Genomic DNA, 9,630 nt, shown 5'->3' with positions numbered 1-9,630 from the left:
ACATGAATGTTCATAGCAACATTATTCATAATAGCCAAAAGGTGAAAACAACCCAAATGTCTATCAACTGAATGGATAAACAAAATGGTATATTTATAAATATGATTTATTCAATCATAAAGATAAAGATGCTAAAACATGGATGAACTTTGAAAACACTATGCTACATGAAAGAAGCCAGATAGAAGTGGCCATATATTATATGATTCCATTTATATGAAAATTTCAGAATAGGCAAATCCACAGAAATAGAAAATAGAGTAGTGGTTGCCAGGACCTGGGAGAGGAGAAATGAGGGACTGTCAATGGGTAAAGGCATTCTTTTTCAAGGTGACAAAATGTTTTTGAATTTGTGGGTTATAATTGTACAAATCTGTGAATATCACTGAGTTATGTGCTTCAAAATCATGAATTAATGGTATATTAAATATAGCTATTATTATGAAAAAGTCTATCAATCATCTTTGGTTTCAATTCAACCTACAAAAAAATGGACAATTTCTCTCAAATCCACACATACATAAAATACATCCAAGCCTGCAGTTTCTGGGTATTTGAAAAGTATACAGACTTTTCCATAAGTGACGAAAAAAAAAACTTCCTGGTGTTATAAGTTAGCATGTCACTTCTACGTAGATGTATAGATCCTTAGACTGTCATAAACCTTATTTCACTATTTCCAGTATTTATCCAACATAGTATCATGCATAAGAATCATTCCTGGAAAGGTTCACTGTACCTTCCTAATTTGGAAGACATTCATAAGTTGTATAGATTTTTTATCAGGGCAATGCCATTGTATTAAAATTTTGTTTAAAATTTGTCAACCAAAGGCATTTCTTTATATCTTTTAACATGAGAACTAAAGGAAGCTCAGATTAAAATATTTGTGTTGTTATTCTTTTTCTCAAAATAACCCAATCGGGAAGAGAGTGTTATCATTTCTGTAGAGCAGTAAATTCATCGATTTATATAGGTCATGCTTATTTTCCTCTTCCACAAATTTCTTATCTATTTCACACAGGCCCTCTTTGGGAAACCACTGGTATAAGAGAGCAACAGAAATGTTAATTTTCTAACACCTCTTTCTGTCAATATTTTCCTTTAAATTCTCCCTTGTTCCATTATAAGTTTGGAGCTGAAGTCATTTTCTAGTCAATAGCTCTTTGTATCTTTTTCCTGAACAAGAAATAAGGAGATCCTCTAAGGAAAATCAAGTTGTGATTGGCCATTATAAATGAATCAATTTTAGTCAGAAATACACTAGTTTGTTTCACTTGACAAACTAGAGCAAGAAAACTAGACTGTAAATACTGTGATTGACATAGTATGCACTGAAGACAACCAATTAAATTGTCAACTTCACATGAGCAAATAGTAAGTAACTAATTCATATTTAGGATCTCATGGTCCATATCATACAATTGGCATCGTATAGCAGAATTATTTAAAAGCTATTTTAACATTAACACTAAAGAAATATTATCAACTTTGTCCCAATTATTTCTTTATACACCATAATGAATATTAAGACTCCTAGTTATTATATGAGTGGCAAAACAATAGACCTTATTATAGTTTAGATTACTTTAGGAAGCCTTTATATAAAAATTTTATGTACAGGAGAATTATTATTAAAATAGATGCATTTAGGATAATATCATTAGATAAACTTTTATAAAAGAAAATTAAAATACTAAAATCATGACATTATTTTCAATATACAATCAACTATTTAAATCAAGTGCTTTAGATCTATCCCATCCAAATTGTTTTTCACACATATAATCAACTGACTTAGCCAAATAACCTGCTTTCCTCCATATCTTAAATTACTAACAAAGACTCTTATCTTATCCCAATAGGTAAGACTGAGTGTTTTTATGTACAAAGAGTAAAGTACTCCATTTGACCTTTTTAGATGCTTGAAAGACAAAAAGAATTGATTGACTGCCACAAAAGTGATTTAAGTTGACATTACAATTTTAAGGTTGACCAGCTGTGTGCTAACATATGTTGGAAGTATACCACAATATTCTTATTTGTTTTTTCCCTTATTCCAAGTGCTCTTTGGTTAGTTAAAGGTAAGGAATGGCAAACCAAAACTCTGCCTACAAAAAATACAACCATGAACTTAGCAAAAAAGTGAACATTCCAATAAAAAATTAAAATTCAGACCCAAAGTCATAGACTGATGCTCTAAAAGCAAATATTCCCTACAAAAGTGTTATTTTTGTCTTGTATGTTTGTATTATATAATTTTAATTTAGCTATGATTAAAAATTGGGATATTTAAAAAAAATTGGATATCTGGCTTGCCTTGGGAAAAAATCACAACCTGGCAACCCCATTTTTCACAAATAGCGAGAAATCAGTAGAAATTGGTAAAACATGTTTCTTTAGATGGGGGCATGCCATAAACACTGTTTTCAGTCTGTTGTTTTTAGGATTCATGGTGCTTTTAACTTCTTAGCTTTGCTGATTTATATTACTTACTCCTTCAGGATCTAAGTTTAAGACCCTCACCAAAATAGATTTAAATACTTTTATTGAAAAAACAACCTAAAAACAAAAATTAGTTTAAAAAATTAAATTTTCCCATAGTGGATCTGTAATACTTTTATTTTGATATATAAGTAATGACTTTGATCACTCTTTATTACATATCTGGTTAAGTCTAGCTTTCAAAGTAGTATGGAAAGGAAGCCTTAAAACCTAAGGTACTCTGTGCTCTCTGTTTGTTGAAAACTCTGCTCCTCTCAATCTCTTTAGAACCCACCACTATGGCTGATGAAGACCAAACACAAGTGAAAACAAGTGAGATTAGGAAAGACAGAAAAGGAAGCAGTCTTTCCTAATCATTCGTATAAAATATTTGTCCCAAAACCAAAATTGCCTTATATCAAGATCTAATCTGGAATATAATAACAACAATACATTAAATATAAATATTGGTGAGACAACATGCCAGAATTTTAATAAAAATTTCCCTAGAACTAAGCTGATTCTTTCTAAAATGGCATAAATACACTAAAGTTACTAATCTTCCACTTAGAATATCAAATGGTATAAGCAATATATTCATCAATGGAGTGTTGATTGAATTAATTTGATACACTGGAAATTTAAGATGAGGAAAGTAGTTAACGGCACAATACAACATTCACAACATTGAATGAAGTAAGCAGGTCCAAAATAGTATGTGAACCAAGACCCCGATTTCGTAGTAGATATGAGCAAAATAAAAATGAAGGGATGTGTATCAAAATAGTAACAGAAATGAGATTTTAGATATAGTGGATGGAATTGTGTTCCTTCAAAATTCATGTCCACCTGGAACCACAGAATGGGATCTGATTTGGAAATAGGGACTTTGCACATGTAATTAGTTAAGATGAGGACATACTGGAGTAGGGTGGGCCCTAAACCCCATGACTAATGTCCTTATAAGAAGAGATGACACACAGAGATGTAGAGAAGAAGATCATATTAAGACAGAAGCAGAGACTGGAGTGATCCAACTACAAACCAAGGAACACCAAGGTTTGTAAGAGCTACCAGAAACTAGGAAAAAGCAAGGAAGGATTCTCTCTTAGAGTCTTCAGAGGAAGGACAGCCCTGCTGCTACACCTTGGTTTTGGGCTGCTAGTCTCCAGAACTGTGAGAATAAATTCTTTTTGTTTTAATTCACCAGGTTTGAGGTCATTTATTATGGCAGCCTTAGGAAACTAATACAGTGAGTGATGTTTATTTTCTTCTTCATGTGTGTGGTTTTTGCCCTATTTTATAAGTTAAATATATTAATTTTATAATGACAAATGTTACTAAAACATATAGTGGCCTAACAATTAAATACTTAGTAATTAATAATTACACTATTCTTGTATTAGAACTGAAAAGTTCTAATTCACATATTTTTAACAGAAAAATAAAACTATGTTCAAACACACTCTAAAATGCTAATGAGTATCTGATGCACCAATACTTTTATTATTTATCTTCCACACTTATGAGATTTGGGGATAAACAAGGAAGATCTCTCTCCTCTAAGAATGATCAAACATCACTAAGATTTATTAATAATAAAATCAAAGTAAACTGAGTATCTTGGTAAAAGCAATAAAGAACTTCTAGAACAGCAATCATGGTTAGTTTATATAATATTGATTTTGTTTTAGTAACTAGAGATATTTCTCACATAGGCATTGAGAGAATTCAATATGAAACAAATAAGACAAAATATACCTGGATGTAAGACAGAAAATAAAAAATAAGAGTTTGGAATTGGAGGTTTAGATTTCAACTAGTACATCTTCCAGTAATTCAAGAATCCTTCCAACAATATTCCTGACAGGTGATAATTTATTCAACAGAATGAAATTTTCTAAGTATCCATTACTTGCCGAGCATGCATAATAACGTGATCCAGTGACCACTCTCAAAGATAGAAGCTCACTTCTTCAGAAAGCAGCCGATTCTATTCTTCTACAATTCTAGTTCTTAGAAAATTCTTATATTAAGATAAAATCTTCTCTCTGGAGTAAGTCATTTTATTCTCCTTCCATACTTTTCCTTCCTTCTTCCATTCATCCTTCATAACCAACTTGTATCATAACGTGAAGTCATAATTTTAACAAATTTTAGGAAGGAAATCAAAGGATTACTAACTTCTCACCAATGACAAAATTGCCTTTACAGCATTCCTTCCTCAACTTCTATCCTGTTTTTGAACACATCCATTAAAGAAGAGCAAGTCCCCTTATCCACGGGCAGAGAGATTTACTTTAAGCATGTTTTATGTAGAGATAACCTTTGCTTTTTTGTGAATTTCACTGATTGGTTCTATTCCTCCCTTTTAGCACAGTGAACTCTTCCATGTGAAGGTTACCCAGGCATCTGAAAATCACCATCAGCTATCCCTTTAGATCTCTACTTCACTAGGCAAAATACTTCTGGATACCTTTCTTGTTTTTGAGACCCTTTATTATTCACCTTCCTGGTCATATTTTTCTAAACATATCACAATACATGTGTTATATTTACAGTGTGGTGTCTGGAACTCAATATATTATACATGTGACATGGCCACTCAGAGTAGCAGCATTAATCTGACTGCTATGGAAAAAATCACATTAACCATAGTTGGAGTTGTTTGGTTAACTAAAATTCTGAAGTATTTTTCACTAGACTCCTTTAATTCTTGAAATTTTCCTCCTTTCTTTAAATAGGTAGTTTTTTTTAAAAAAAAGTCTTAACTAAAATGCAGAACTTTCTATTTATCCCTATTGAATGTCATTGTATTAGTTCCTGTCTTGCTATCTTTCAGCATCACTCTGAACACTAATTCTTCCATGCAAATAGTATTCTTTAGAGACTTGCACCATCTACAAATTTAACAAGATCTCCCCTTAAGCAGAAACCTCTAACATTCTAACTGTAAAGTTATGGAGTTCCATGGAAGTTCTTGAGGTATTAGTCACGATGTTGATGATGAAAATGATGATGATGATGATGACGATGATGAAGATAGCAGCTAACACCGAATATCTCTTTCTACCAAACATTGTTCTAAGTGCCATATATGTGTGTGTGTGTGTGTGTGTGTGTGTGTATACATACATATATATACACACACACACATATATATATATTATCACAGCTAATGCCAATAAAAATCCCATGAGATACTGACTATTGTTATTCTCATTTTACAATTAAAACAGTAAGTAACAGACCCAGAGCTCGTTATGAGCTGATATGGCTATATCGGTTTTATATCCATTTGACTGGTCAATGCCTAACATTACCAGTTGTTAAATACTTTAAAAATAATTCTTGTGTGGAGCCAGGATTTGAAACCCAGGTAATTGATTCCAGAGTCTATTTTCTTAACTAGATTCCGCTCCCCATGATGGAGAAGGACAAGGGCAAAAAATCCCATATCCCATGTTTGTTTCAACCAGAGATGCTCAGCTTTTATCTCACTAGACATTTTCTACATAAGTATTTGATGTGAAATTATTAAAAATATTTGCTACCAAAAGTTTTAAAAGCATTAAAGGATAAATGAAACTATACTAAATAACTGAACTTAAAACAAATAGCTCCTCCCATGCCACAATATATTAATATTGAATATATCAGTTAAAATGGCCCCTGAAACTATATGCAAAATTCTGTGTACATATATATGTATAACTGAGAGAAACTATTTTACTCGCTGCAAGAACATGCATAGCTCATTAGATTCTGAAATGTGTTATGGATATATAAAAAAATCAGTATGACACAAGATCACCTCTGATCAACTGCATACCTAAATTTGTCTATTTGTTTTTCAAGGACAAGAAGCAGTAGAAGAAGTTTCTTACAGAAAGCAGATAAATTGTGATTGTCATTCTGAAACTCAGGAGTTTGACCTTGAGAACATTTATGTTGCCTCTGAGCCCATTTGATATTGGTGAAACAGGTGAAAACAGTACCTACCTCAGATTATTGCATAAACAAAATGAAATAATATATATATAATACTTGGAACAATTTCTAGCACATAGTTGTTGCTAAGTATACATTACTAATATTATAAGGAATGTAGTATGCCAGAACTGTCAAAGCTAAAGGATGACATATCTTCCTAGATGAATTATACGTGAATTTGGGAAACTGTTATTTACAAATTAAAACAAATATTTTATTTAATAGAAAAAAATCATCTGCCTGAATTTAAGACAAAATGAAGAACTTAGAAATTCATTCATGAGGCAGACCTCTCCTATAGGAATACCTCAGTAGAAACATTTGAGAAGTACTTGTGTGGGAATTCTCCAACTGAACAGTTTAATAACACTCTCAAAAAAGGGAATGGCTTCTTCAGCCTTACAAATAAAAAATATATATTTAAGAAGATTAATAAATTTTACTATAAACCTTTTTATGGCATATGCTGTCAGAAGAAAATTCTCCATAGGTCTCTCATATTTCTGCATGTCTTAGGAGCAAAGGCACTGAATAAGCTTTTATGAATTATCTTTTCAAGTATTTTTATTAAGTAAAAGCATTGGGAAATAAAGATAGGATATGTTTGTGTCCTGTCCAGCATAATAAAGATAATGTCCCCTTGAGGTCAAATTTTCTTCTAGGCAATATAAAATATTGGGATTTTTCTAAGTTTGGGGTTAGTATCCTGTAATGTAACATTGCATGTGGAAACATCACCTGGTTCTTGTCATGTTGCCCTGTGAGAATTGGGGCCTGGAAAATCAGCTTGAGAAAATGCTGACATTCTGGCTATTACTATTGCTGTGAGTAATAAACTATCCATTTTCTCTGATCTAGAAGTCTTTTTCCAGAATCTATAAAATTGTGGCAAGCTCACTTATTAGCTTACAAGTAGAGTAAAATCTTAGATCCTTCAAAGTTATTGATATATATCATAAATAAGTTTGAAATGTAAATGATAAACAAGAATAGTATTTAGCTCTAAGAAAACAATGGGTTAATAGCTTACATAAAAAAGAGCTTTTGAAAAGCAATTAAAAAAATATGTTCATCTAAGAAAAAAAAAAATGAGTTCTTGGCAGGCAACCCCCAGCGGCCATCAAAAACGATATCTTCCCTCTAGACTCAAGGAGCAGCCCAGCAGGTCTCCAAAGTAATGCCCCATGACCCAACATCTGGTGGACTGGTGGCCCCGGTAGACCACCAAATTGGCATCCCACCCACCAGCACCTGGTAGGTGGCACCAGAGTGTCTCTGAGCAGAGTCAAGGGGCCAAAACACACCAAAACACCCACAACAATAGAGGCCAAGCCTCACAGACAGCACACTGGAGATCTGCCCTGAATACAAGCACACTAGTAGCAATTGCAGCTGGGCCTTGCAGACAGCCAGGATGGGGCTAGCCGCCAGCTCCACCCAACAGGGTGCTCATAACAGTCATGGCCCAACCACAAGATATGGGCACACATAGCACTGGGCGCACCCCTGGAGCATGTGGCCCTAGTAGTGACGGGGGGGATTGTGCTACCGAGCCCCATAGGACGCTTTCCACATAAGAGCACTCTTCCAATACCATATGTTGTAGAAGATCTACATAGTACACACAAACAGAGTCATAGGTAAAATGAGCAGACAAAGTAATATGATCTAAATAAAAAAAAAATAAAACAAAACCTTAGAAAAAAAGAACTAAGTGAAATGGAGATTTCTACCATTTAAAAAGTTTAAAGTAATTGTCAGAAGGATGCTCACCAAACTCAGGTGAAGTATGGCTGAACATAGTGAGAACTTCAACAAAGAGAATATATATCACTCTAACACATATTGAACTTTTCCTTTACTAAAACTTTGTCATAAAAATACTGCCAAATTAAATATCTATCATCTGGCATTTCCTAATTGATTTTGTATTTAAGTATTTATGTTTTCATATTTAAGTAAATTTAGGACTTCAAATTTCTCGCTATTAAACTTCATTTTTATTAACTTTGGTCCTTATCTGAATCGGAAAACAGAAATACATCTTCTAAGCTCGACAAGTCTGGATGAATTTTGTGTGCCTCTATCTGTCTCTCTTTGCGTATTTCTTATGCACATACATCTTTACAAAATGTAGTCAAGTAGTGTTTTTTCCCTCAGAGAGTAAGTTGATATCTTCAGGGAATGTCACTTAGGAGTGAAGGGCACCACCAGAAATTTAAAAGGAGAGAACAGATCTTTTTAACAAGAAAGAGCCTCAAGCCTTTGAGAGTTCACAAACTCAGAAGCAGGTAATATATGAGTGAAGCAGGTTCATGCTGGAGAACACTTGATCATCCAGAGGGAGCAGCCACTTTTGATTGCTGCCATAGGGGAATGTGGCTAATGCTCTGATTTTTCATGAGAATCCAGAAAGCTGGGTTTTTTATGTTAAGCAAGAGTCTTAGCATCCAACTCCCTACTACTGATTGACATGCCAGTATTGGCAGTTTCGTGGTTTTGCATTTATTGAAAGCTCATCAAGAATTCTGAATACTTTACTGAGCATTGATTCAAAAAGCACTTATTGATCTCCTATACTCTATAATGTTATCAATGAAAAAAGAAACATTATCAACTTATTAGCGTCTACCCAGAATCTAGAATAATTTCAATAAAGTTGAATTTAATTTCAAGTGTGAGTCCCTCTAAATGCCTTAGATGAGGATTTATCATAGAAAATGTTTACTCAGGATCTAACAATCACAAGGAAAATTAAACTCACAATATGAGTCTTTCATAATCTGGAGATATTTCGATGCTTTAGGATTTTTAACAAGATTTCCTGCGAACCTTGCTTTTGTTAAATATAACTAGTTTTACAACACTTGACACAAAGTCAAAATTCCATGAGCAAAAAACATTCTGTCCTTTGACCTATAGCAACTATACAATTCTATTCCATGCCTGATAGCTAATTCTCACAAGACCTCTGACATACCAAATATAATGCATGACAGCTGATTCTAGCTAATGGCAATCGCTGCAGACAAATAATTCTTTTTTGACTAGTTGTCCGAAAAAAGTAGGAATGAATTATATATTTGATCTTATCATGTATAGAGATAGTTTTTCACTACATCCAAATCTGGAATTACTAGAAAAACTTCCACT

Source organism: Pteropus alecto, unplaced genomic scaffold (assembly GCF_000325575.1).
Source record: "Pteropus alecto unplaced genomic scaffold, ASM32557v1 scaffold3, whole genome shotgun sequence".
Lineage (NCBI taxonomy): Eukaryota > Metazoa > Chordata > Mammalia > Chiroptera > Pteropodidae > Pteropus > Pteropus alecto.
Note: the sequence above shows the minus strand (reverse complement) of the source record.